A 13042-nucleotide genomic window follows, 5' to 3' on the forward strand; every position below is an offset into this window, starting at 1 on the left:
ACATTTTGGGACTCTTGATTTGTGGAATATTTCCACTTTGGCTAAGTCGCACTCTTGGAATATCAAATAAATATTGTTTCTAGTGTGGATTTAAAAGATTCTGTTACAGCCCCCTACCATGTATTTAAATACAGGTTTAGCATTGTAGTTCAGTGTTTCATAATATATATATATAATGTCATACCTAGTAGCCAGAACGCACTTCTCAGCCTACTATGCAAGGCCCAATTTGCCTAATAAGCAAGTTTTCATGAATTAATTGTTTTTCGACTACCTAACCTACCTAACCTAACCTAACCTAACTTTTTCGACTACCTAACCAAACCTAACCTATAAAAATAGGTTAGGTTAGGTAGGGTTGGTTAGGTTCGGTCATATATCTACGTTAATTTTAACTCCAATAAAAAAAATGACCTCATACATAATGAAATGGGTAGCTTTATCATTTCATACGAAAAAAATTAGAGAAAATATATTAATTCAGGAAAACTTGCCTTATTAGGCAAATCGGGCCTTGCATAGTAGGCAGAGAAGTGCGTTCTGGCTACTAGGTACGACATATATATATATATATGTCGTACCTAGTAGCCAGAACGCACTTCTCAGCCTACTATGTAAGGCCCGATTTGCCTAATAAGCCAAGTTTCCTGAATTAATATATATTCTCGAATTTTTTTTCTCATGAAATGATAAAGCTACCCATTTCATTATGTATGAGGTCAATTTTTTTTATTGGAGTTAAAATTAACGTAGATATATGACCGAACCTAACCAACCCTACCTAACCTATCTTTATAGGTTAGGTTAGGTTAGGTAGCCGAAAAAGTTAGGTTAGGTTAGGTTAGGTAGGTTAGGTAGTCGAAAAGCAATTAATTCATGAAAACTTGGCTTATTAGGCAAATTGGGCCTTGCATAGTAGGCTCAGAAGTGAGTTCTGGCTACTAGGTACGACATATATATATATATATATATATATATATATATATATATATATATATATATATATATATATATATATATATATATATATATATATGTGTGTGTGTATATCACGAAAATAAACACGTGATTAAGAATGTGATAATGTCAGACCACGGAGGAAAATGAAACAGGAATTTCTTTAAGTACTTTCGTATATTAAATACATCTTCAGAAGGAATCAATTTACTTCCTTCTGAAGATGTATTTAATATACGAAAGTACTTAAGGAAATTCCTGTTTCATTTTCCTCCGTGGTCTGACATTGTCATATATATATATATTATATATATATATATATATATATATGTCGTACCTAGTAGCCAGAACTCACTTCTCAGCCTACTATGCAAGGCCTGATTTGCCTAATAAGCCAAGTTTTCATGAATTAATTGTTTTTCGACGACCTAACCTACCTAACCTAACCTAACCTAACTTTTTCGGCTACCTAACCTATAAAGATAGGTTAGGTTAGGTTAGGTAGGGTTGGTTAGGTTCGGTCAGATATCTACTTTAATTTTATCTCCAATAAAAAACAATTGACCTCATACATAATGAAATGGGTAGCTTTATCATTTCATAAGAAAAAAATTAGAGAAATATATTAATTCAGGAAAACTTGGCATATTAGGCAAATCGGGCCTTGCATAGTAGGCTGAGAAGTGAGTTCTGGCTACTAGGTACGATATATATATATATATATATATATATATATATATATATATATATATATATATATATATATATATATTCGCACGTTCGTCATGGGAAACGGACGTCATACAAAACGAGTGTCTCCCATGTAACCAGTGTGATGCACTGTGTTTATTGTGAAATTTCCCTAGTGTGCATGACATCAAATGTTCCCCAAAATATAATTTTTCTTTGTAAAATGATAAATTACCGTCCCTGAACATGTCTATGTAAAGATAATTACCAAATTCCACTTACTTTCGCTGTGAGGGCGTGGACAAGGTGCGCTGTGACGTCATCAGGGGCTGGTCGCCCGTGTGTGAAGCTCCCAGACATGGTCGCGCAGGCCATTCAAGCACCGCGTGTTGCCACAAATATATTTTCAAATATTTTTCCTATGCATTTCCAATGCGGTTTTATTTGTTTCTTTTATCGTATATGATGCATATTTGTGACCTTTACAATATGTATACAGTAGAATGTTCATAATTTTCCATGAAACTGTGATACATGTGTCAGTAATGTGTCCACAATAAATGTTTATTGTCACAATATTACGTGGTAAAAATTCACTAATATTACAATATGTACAGTTTCACATACTATTTACACAGTAACACACTGTATTACACACTCAGTACTTTGGAGGTGCATAATAGTCAACGAAGTAGTCCATGGTACACAGCGCGACTTTGCTCTCCTTGCACCAGCTACAGATAGATTTTTGTTTCCTGTTTCATCGTTCTGTGTGCTTGCAAATAATGCACTCGCGTGCACCCTTGGCTTTAGTACTTGTAGGTGGTATGTAGCCAAGCGTGTAAAGCATAAAGTAGTATTGAAACGATTATAGGAAAAGCTCAATTTGTAAGGTAGTCTTGAAAAGATCGCTTTGTAAGGTCCCACACAGGAAGAGATTCAGCTAGCCTCAAAGAGTGTCCATCAGTCAGGAAGAGATTCAGCTAGCCTCAAAGAGTGTCCATCAGTCAGGAAAAGATTTAGGTATTCTTAAAAATATCAATGAACACCACCACAATGGACGCCGCTAACACTGTTCATCTATGCTACTTGTATCAGATGCATCATCACTGAACGCAGAAAACGATTCATCTATGTATCATCTATATACATTAGAGATGGCAAGGGTGGGGCTCAGAGCTACACCTGGATACGCTCGCTGTATCATCCTCATAGGTGCTGTATCACAGGCATCCGACCGTTGTGTTAAGCCCTTATTGCGCCTAGCTTCACCAATGTTATGACCCTTATGTTCTTCAAACAATAGGGTCTGAATTGCACTGACTGAGTACAGTCTTTCAACACCGTGTGGGACAGGTGTTTGAGAGCCAGAGGCACGTGTGCTACAAATGGTTGCTCACGCACTACTAACCCAGCCAGCAGCCCTTGTCTTTCATATTCGTTATAGCAAAAGGTTCGTTCAGTGTTTGTTGGGTAGGCTGCTCCATTATGACAATCTTTCTTTGTTTCAAATGTGTTCCATTTGTTTTGTATTTGTCACTTACAGTCTCAATAATGGAGCAGCCTACCCGACAAACACTGAACGAACCTTTATGACATTTGTCCATTTTCCAAATTGTTTCAACAGTTCTTTTATTTTTTATTTTTTTTTTTTTTTTAAGAAACATGGAGCAGTCGACCTGTAGACCACCGAACGAACCTTTTTGACATTTGTACTGGTTTTCAAAATTCTTCATTTTTTTTATTATTTACGTTTTTTGTATGTAAGAAACATGGAGCAGCCTACCTGCCGACCACCGAACGAACCTTTTGCTATAAGACAAATGAAAAATAAATATTGAACACATTTGAAGAAAGGAAAATGTCATAATGGTTTATTCAGTGTATGTAAGGTAGGCTTCTCCATTATTGAGACGTAAATGACAAATAAAAAACAAATGGAACACATTTGAAACAAAGAAAGATTGTTATAATGGAGCAGCCTACCTGCCGAACACCGAACGAACTTTTTTGACATTTGTTGTATATCAGATATTTCAATTCTTTTTTCCTACAAAAACGTCAATGCTTTGCAACATCTCAGCAGTCACCCTTTTATATCCCAGCATCATTAGCATCTTTAAACAAGAACAACATAATTTATGTGCATCGTCGGAGGCGTCTAAGAATGTGCAAGCAGCAGCGCGACCCCACCATGTGGTGTTGACGTTACGCAAACCAGCGTTCGTCATACGGGACGATTTGACGCCGATCGGGCCGTTCGTTACCCAAAATATTCGTCTTTTGGGCAATCATTATGCCAGGTACCACTGTATATATATATATATATATATATATATATATATATATATATATATATATATATATATATATATATATATATATATATATAGTGCACTTGATAGGGTGTGAAGTGACTTAGACTTAATATCTAAAATATTCAATGATTTAGATTTAAGAAAGGGGGGGGGGGGGCAGAATGCTGTCTGTGGCTTCAGTTTGTTATTGTTCTAATTGATGATTTGTCTTGAGTAATTAGAGATCATAGATAATTTAGGGAGAACCCCAGGCAATGATACCAAAATTGTGATAAGGACAGACGAGAGGCCAATAAAGCTTAACCAAGGTAGAGGGTGACGTACATAATATCTGATTTAGAAAAGAATGCCATGTGATTTTATAATATTTTTTAGCTATAATTTGTATGTGACACTAGTATTTCAGCTTTTTATCAATGAGAACATCATGGAATTTACCATCTACTTTATTACCAATCTGGATATTGCCAATTCTTAGAATTGGAGAAAATGAGGGTTGTGTAAACAGCCAATAAAACTGGCTTGAGGTATTGAGAGGTATTCGGAATGTCATTAATGTTGATGAGAAAGAGTACGCAAGTAATTATCAAAAGAGGGCACCAAGCCCGGAAGGCTATGAAGCACCATCAACTGTGTTGGATATAAAAAAATGGCATATATCACTAAGGATGCCAATTCGAAAACAAAAGTGCATAAGGCAGACAATATGAAAGGTATCTGATTCATCAAGGATTCTTTCGAGGAACAAGTGACCACGAGGGACAGTCAGGAAACAAGACACACATACCTCCTGGAAGTCTGGACATTCAACAAGGATATGCACGACCGTAAGAGGGACAATGCAGTTTGGAAAATAAAGAGCAGGGCGGCGCTCCATTAAGTGCCTATGAATTAAACATTTATGGCTAATACGTAATCTCATATGGCTAATACGTAATCAGAGCCATTTCTCACCACCAATTGTGGTGATGGGAGGAGGGCCATGGGGACACACTACCTTCAAGAGTATGCAGTTTGTCATTAGTAACAGAAGACCAACAATCCTGCCAATGGGTAAGGATGGAGGAATGAATAACTAGGTAGAAGTCAGAATAAGGAACACCTTTAAGGGAGATGGGGCAAGTGCAGATAGCCTCCTTAGTGACAGAGTCCGCACGCTCATTTAAGGACACAAATATGGCTGGGAAACTGGCAAAATTCCACTGTCCTAAATCTGTTGGAGATAAGAAACAGCCAATGTTGAATTTCGACTACAACCGAATGAACTGGATTAAAGGGCTCCAGAGCCATGAGGGCACTGTGAGAGTCAACTACAACAATAAAGGAAAATTGACAGCAAGAAAGCTGTTGACAAAGAGCATACAAAATAGCACAAAGTTCTGCTGTGGAGATGCTAGTCTCTGGATGCAGGCGACACATAGGTGTGGTCAGGAAAAACAAAAGAGTAGGCTACACCATCTGCAGACTTTGACCCCATCTGTGAAGACGGAAATGGAGCGGAAGTGTGAAGAAAAGTGTGCAAGGAAAAGTACGACATAAGCGAGAGTGAGGAGGGTGTTGTAGGGACTGTGCAATGTAGCAAAGACAATAGCGATCATGGCGATCCTGTAGATACAGTATGCCTGTTTCATCATACCAGCTTAGGGTAGGAGTCAAACGCAAGGCACCAGAGCTGAGGTATAACCCATTATGATGCAGAGCATCAAGACAGCATAGAGTAGGAGAGGCAGACGAGTAAGCAAGACAACCATACTTGAGTTTAGACAGCACGAAGGTGGAGCGTGCTCGTATCAGCTCCCAAGGAAGTATAACTTACCTTAAGTAAATTAAGGACCTTAGAGCATCCAACTCAGAGGTTAGAGATATGGGGAGACCAAAACAAACGAGTTTCAAAGATTAACTCCATAAGTTTAGCAAAATCTTTGCACAAAAGGGGATTACCATAAAGCGACAAAGGGGGATGAAGAACGACCTACTTCCGAGTAAAAGTCATCGCAAAAGTTTTAGTTGTAGAGAACTTGATGCCATGATTGGTGTCCCAGGATGACACGGCATCAATCGCAAGTTGAAGTCGCCGTTGAAGGAAAGGCAAGTCATCACCTTGACAGCAATGGGTAAGATTGTCAACATAGAGAGCTGATGAGATTCCAGAGGGAAGGGAGTAAAGAAGAACACTGAGGGCAACCAGGAAAATTAGTAAGTGCTCAGAACATTACTGTGAGGTACACCTTCATATTGCCGTAAAGAGGCAGAATGGTACAAACCATCACTAAAGGAACGATTAGAGCGGAAGCTTCGTAGGAAGAGGAAGAGATTACCACGAATGGAGTTGGGACAAAATATGGTATCTCCAGGTGGTGTCATATGCCTTTTCCAGGTCAAAAAAAGGACAGCAACAACAGAGGTGTTTGCAGTAAAAGCAGTACATATATAGACCATGTTCACCAAGACATCAGTCATGACACTTGTAACAGCCAAATTGAGAAGGTAAGTGGTGGCGATAGTGTTCTAAGAACAACATCATAAGGACATTGAACATACGTTCAAAGAGTTTGCAGACGCAACTCGTGAGGGCAATGGGGCAGATGTCCTTAGCAGCTATCCCTAGAGACCCTGGTTTCTGAATAGGAAAAACCACCACCTGAAGCCAGTTCTCAGGGACAGATGATGACTGCCAGATAAGGTTAAACAGATTCAGTATACAGTATACTGAAACCATGCATTGAGAGAGGTGACATTCATTAGGAGATGTTTCGCTTTCTGAGCCCGCTGCCATAGAACCGCAGAGAGTCAGGGCAGACTGGTGTTCGGAGAGAGAGATCATTATAGAGAAGCTGGAGATGCATGCGAAAATCTATAGGACAAGATTCATGAAGGTGCTTACGAATAAGGAAAGATGAAGGAAGACTAGAACTGGAGCCACCAGTCGAAAAAGGGGAACACAGTTCGGTGGCGACTGACACAGGATCCGCCACAATAGAATCATGGAAGTGAAGGACTGGTGAGACATCTGGAACAAACTTACCCGCAATCTTACGGATTTTCTTCCAGATCTGGGGCAGAGGAATATCAGACGTAATGGTGGAGACAAAAGATTTCCAACTCTCAAGTTTAACTGTACGGACCGCAGTCACCTTATAAAACAAAAGAAAACAGCCGTCTGTCTGCATCTGTCTTTCTTCCAGGCTGCACTCTTACAGAGGACAGTCGAAACACCCAGCATTCCACCTGGGAACGCACTTCCGCATGCCCCTGGAGGTAGAGCAAGGAATAGAGTGGAGGGCAGCGTCTAATATGGTGTGATGAAAAAGGAGTAGGGCTCGACGGTGAGGCAGATAGGAGAGGTCAGAAAGAGTAGCATGTAGAGTGAACAGATTCCAGTCAGCCTTGGCAAACTGCCACCTAGGGAAGGAGAGAAAAGGGTGAAAAGAGAAAAAGGTGACAAGGATGGGGAAATGGTCACTGTTATGGAGGTCACGAAGAACCTGCCATGTGAAATCTAAATAAAGACAAGACAAAAAAGAGGGAGGTGGTGATGAAGAAGAGGAACTACAGGAGGGGTAAAAGTCAAAGCATGACAACAGGCGAGAGGAAGGATGTTGCAAGGACCGCGCAAGATATCAAAGACAGTGGCGATCACGGTGATACTGGAAAGATAGGAAGGCAGTATCAACATACAAGCTGAGGGTGGGAGTCGAACGAAAGGCACCAGAGCTGAGGCGCAACCCAGTACGGTGCAAAGCATCACGATGACGAAGAGTAGGAGACGAGTAAGCAGGGCAACCATAATCGAGTTTAGACAGGACGAGAGACGAATGTAAAGAGAGGAGTGTGCGGCTATCAGCTCCCCAAGAAGTATGGGACAAAACCTTAAGGATGGTAAGGGTCTTGGAGCATTCAACTTGGAGGTAAGAGATATGAGGCGACCAAGACAAACGAGTGTCAAAGATTAACCCCAAAAGCTTAGCGGACTACCTGAACACAAAGAGATGACCATAAAGCGAAAGAGGGACAAAGAACGACATGCTTCTGAGTAAAAGTCATAGCACAAGTCTTAGACATAGAGAACTTGAAGCCATGATCAGTGGCCCAAGATGACATGGCATCAATCGCAAGTTGAAGCCACAGTTGAAGGAGAGGCGAATCATCATCCCGACAGGAAAGGGTAAGATCGTCGACATAGAGAGCGAAGAAAACACCAGAAGGGAGGAAATAAGACCATTGAGTGCAACTAGAAAAAGAGTAGTGCTCAGAACACTACCTTGGGGTACACCCTCATATTGCCTAAAAGGGACAGAGAGAGCGGCACTAAGCCTAACTCGAAAGAAACGAGAGATAAAGCTTTGGAAGAAGAGAGGGAGATTACCACGAAGGCAAGATGAATGAAGTTGTGACAGAATATGATATCTCCAGGTGGTGTCGTAAGCCTTTTCCAGGTCAAAGAAGACGGCAACAACAGAGGTCTTCGCAGCAAAAGCAGTACAAATATAGACCCTCCAAGTTTGCCAGGACATCTGTTGTGCTGCGGCACTTGTGAAAACCAAATTAAGAAGGGGAGAGGTGGCAAGTGTTCTAAAACCCACATCAGACAAACGTTAACCATACGTTCAAAAGAGTTTGCAGACAACTCATGAGAGCAATAGGGTGGAAGTCCTTAGGGAATGTCCTGAGAGACCCTGGAAACATAACAGGGAGGACGGGTAGGACAACAGCATCGAGCCAGTCCTCAGGTACTGAAGATGACTCTCAGACCCGATTATACAGACTCAGTAGATACCGAGACATGCACAGAGGGAGATGGTGAAGCATCTCATAATGAATGCCATCGGAACCCACTGCCATAGAACCACAGAGGGACCGGGCAGACTTAAGTTCAGAGAGAAGGGATCGTTATAGGGAAGGCTGAGATGAGTGCAGAAATCTAAAGGACGAGATTCAAGAACAGGCTCACGAAGAAGGAAAGATTAAGGAAGATGAGAACCAGAGCTAACAGACGAAAAGTGGGAACCCAGTTTGGTCGCAACGTGCAAGGGGTCCACCACAAGAGTACCACGGAGGTGGAGGACCGGCGAGACCTCAGAAGCAAACTTACCCACTATCTTGCGGATACCCCTCCAGATCTGCGGCAGAGTATTTTCGGACGTAATAGTGGAAACATAAAACCTCCAACACTCACGTTTACCTGTACAGATGGTCCTACGGACCACTGAACTCGCCTTCCAAAACAAAAGACAAAAATCAGCCATCTGCCGGCGGCGGTGTCTCTTCCAGGCTGCACACTTATAGCAGACAGCCCAAGCACAGTCCACATTCCACCAGGGAACGCACTTCCATGTTTCCTGAGAGGTAGAGCGAGGAAAAGAGTGGAGGGCAGCATCGAAGACGGTGTCATGAAAAAGGAGGAGGGCACGAGGGAGAAGCAAAATGGAGAGGTCGGAGAGAGTAGCACAGAGGGTAAATTGATGCCAGTCAGCCTCGGCAAACTGCCACCTAGGGAAGGAGAGGAGAGGGTGAAAAGAAAAAAGGTAACAAGGATAGGGAAATGGTCACTGCCATGGAAGTCATCAAGAAACCGAAATGTGAAATTCAAGTAAAGAGACGACAAGCAAAGAAAAAAATCAAGACAGGAAAGGGTGCAGTCCAAGAGTCCAAATGAGTGGGCTCATCAGAATTTAGAAGAGACAGGGAAGAAGAGAGGACAAACGGTTCGAGAAGGCGACCCCGGGTGTTTGTCAGAACATCACCCCAGAGGGTATGTCGACAACTGAAATCACCCAGCAGGAGCACAGACTCTGGCAATGAGTCCACTAGGTGTTTAAGATCGGGAAGAGAAAGCGGCACATTTGGGGGGAGATAAATGGAACAAACTGTGTACCATTTACGCACAAATACACGGGCAACAGAACATTGGAGAGGTGATGGAAAAAGTAAGGGGATGAAGGGAACATCAGAACAAATCAAAAGCAAAAAAGTTATTGGCCCCAGCAAAATCTGAAGGGGGGGAGGCAGGGGGAGAGAAAGGAATAATCACGGAAGCGACCAGGATGAGCACCAAGCATCGGCTCCTGGAGACAGACACAAAGGAGTGAAAACTGTGAAATCAAAAGTTGGAATTCATGAAAATTAGCGTAATATCCATGAATATTCCATTGAAGAATAGACATCGACAAAAAGAGAAGGGACAGGAACAGAGAACAATGAAGAAAAAAGGTTAAAAAGGAACACAGCATGTCAAAGAAGTGCAGGATCAGGATCAGGGTCAGCGAAGTCAGGGATAGTGGGCATGGGTAAACTGAGTAAAGATGGAGGGAAGGGAGTGGGAGGACAGACCACAGCCAGATGAGCAGGGTCCAGAGGAGGAGGCAACCGAGAGGGACTGTCAAGGACAGCAGGAGGGGCAGAAACCGGGGAGCACACCTCAGCAAGGGCAGGAACTGAGAGCATAGCGGGGGCCAAAGAAACCTCCAAAGCAGGAACAGGGGGCTCGACCACCGAAATGGGAGAGGTGGAGCGATAGAGTCAGAGGTAGGGGGGTGAGGATGAAAGTGAAGCTTTCTTACCAGCCGGGGAGGAGGAAGGAGATAAGCCAGGCTTTTGCTTCTGACTCAGAGAGGCAGGTGTTCCAGCAGCAACGTACTGGGCAACAGACTCAAACGCCTCAACAGAAGACGAACGAGAGCAAACAACACGATGATCGCTAGGAGAAGGACATCAGCCCAGACAGACAGGCGGCATGAAAAGCTAAGAGACGGAGGAGAAGGATGGGAAGGAGGATCAAAGGGAGTTGAGAAAGAAGACACAGGAGACATGACAGACTGGGTAGAAAGAAGGGGAATCCCAGACAGAGAACCAGGAGGGGGGACCCTTTGGGACAGAATGTAAAGGAACAGGGGAGCAGGCAGTGGGCGTATCTGGGTCTAAGGCCTGGAAACTGTTGTGAGACTGAGTAAGGTGGGAAGGACAAGGAGAGGAAGAGCGCAACACGTGAGCGTAAGAAACCCCAGCGAAAAGGGAAGAAGGGGGATGGTGAACTTGGCGCCTCCCCTCAGGAAAAGACAAACGTTCCCAGTGCTTCAAGTTGAGGACAGCTGCCTCATGTTTGTAATGGATACACGCGCGAGAGAAGGTAGGGTGGGCATCACCATATTTGAGGCAGCGAGCCTGGGGAGAAGTGCACTCCAACTTAAAGTGACCTTCGTTCCCACACATAGGGCAGAGAGAGAGAAAATACTGGAGCATTTGAGGGCACCATGTCCGAACTTCCAGCATTTATTACAAAGCCAAGAAGAGGGTATGTACTCCTGAATGGAGCATCTGGCACCAGCAAGAATAACAGAGGGCGGAAGTGTCCAACCATCAAAGGTAATTTTCACAAGCCGAAGGGACAGACGGCGACGGCCACGAGGGGGTCGTGAACGTGTAAACCTGGAGAACAGAATGGTCTTGAGCCTCGAGGACATGTTTAATATCCTCGTGGCAGTCCTTGAGGTTCCTAATACCGGTTGTAACATGGTGTGGGAGGAGAACAGTGCCAACACTGGCACTTAACTGAGCATTCTTGGAGACCCGAACAGGGGGGTCACCTCAATGTAGGACAAAGGCGCCAAGTGGACAGCTGCATCCCAAGAAGAAGCAGCAACAACATGCGTACCGAGATGGGTGGGGTTAAAAGTAACAGAGGCATCTACTGAATCAACAAGGTGCCTATGGAGGGAGAAATTGTCAGGAGTAGAATCTAAATGATGGAGGTCAAAGTACTTAGTCCACGTAGCAAGATCAAACAAGGCATGGTATGAATTGGTATGGGAAGGAAGCATGCGAGAGCAGCCATGGCGGGGACGGTGGTGAGAACCCTCTAGAGAGAGAGAGGGGGGGTCATAAGGTGCAGTAGTCACAATGAGAGATGGAGTCGTACTAGGGGACGAGGTAGTCACCACAGGGGGCTTGGGGCTCAACCCAACCACAGAAGAGGAAGGGGAGCGGGGGAGTAGTCCAGTCTGGGCCCAATGTAGCGGGGGCTACAGAGCCCAGTCTTCCTGCACAGTCCGACTCAGGGGCCTGGTCACCCACCCCCCATGAGCCTGGGAAAGAGAAGTCGTTTCATTATCCATGCAGCAGTCTTTCTAAAAGTTTGGGGCCTGGAACCAAAGGATACCACCTACTAGGGCAGCCAGGGAGGCCGAGCGTGGGTCAGTGCAGGAAGGGTGCATCGTCCCCAGCGGTGCCTCCCCCCCTTTTTAACAAGGAGTCCTACTGCATAGTTCATTCTCCCACACTGGTGCAAAGACCCCACTCCCCCTACTGCCCCAGCCTGGACACCCAGCCATCCACTCAGGGCTACCCCTCCAGCGGGCAGTCCGATGGCTCACAAGCCCCCTACGTGGTGCCTATCTGCATGTACAACACACAAAGAGGGGACAGGAGAGGGGGCAAAGGCAACCCTCACTAGTCCCAGGGTGGTGTACATGAGCCCCTCACCATGACAAGGTGACACCACAGAGGGAAGAGGCGAGAAGAGCAGATGTACTCCTGAATACAGCATCTGGCACCAAGAGTTACGGAAGACGGAAAGGACCTATCAAAAGTGATTTTCATTACACAAAGAGACTGGCCATGACGACCACGAGGGAGAGCGAGTAACATATTAATATGGAGGATAGAATGGCCTTGGGCCTCAAGGACATGTTTATTATGGTAGTCTTTAAGTTCCTTATCACCAGTCGCTACATGGTATGGGAGAATAACTGTGCCAATCCTGGCATTTATTTAACCAGGCATTTTTTTATATTCGAACCGGTGTCTCCCCAATGCAGGACAACGAGGCTAAGTGGACAGCTGCTTCCCGAGGAGCTGCAACAACACGTGTACCAGTATGGGTGGGGTTAAAAGTGACAAAGGTATCCACCAAATCAACTAGAGTAGGAGTAATTAGGTCAAGTGGAGGAGTAGGTCTGTATATTAAAGAGGAGCTGGAATGCACAGAGCTCCTGAACTTGACCAATGAGGTGGTAGAGGTACTTGGAATCAAGGTAGAGAATATAAATCTAATTATTATTCTAATATACAAACTGCCAGAT

The sequence above is a fragment of the Procambarus clarkii genome, chromosome 17 (assembly GCF_040958095.1).
Source record: "Procambarus clarkii isolate CNS0578487 chromosome 17, FALCON_Pclarkii_2.0, whole genome shotgun sequence".
NCBI classification, from domain to species: domain Eukaryota; kingdom Metazoa; phylum Arthropoda; class Malacostraca; order Decapoda; family Cambaridae; genus Procambarus; species Procambarus clarkii.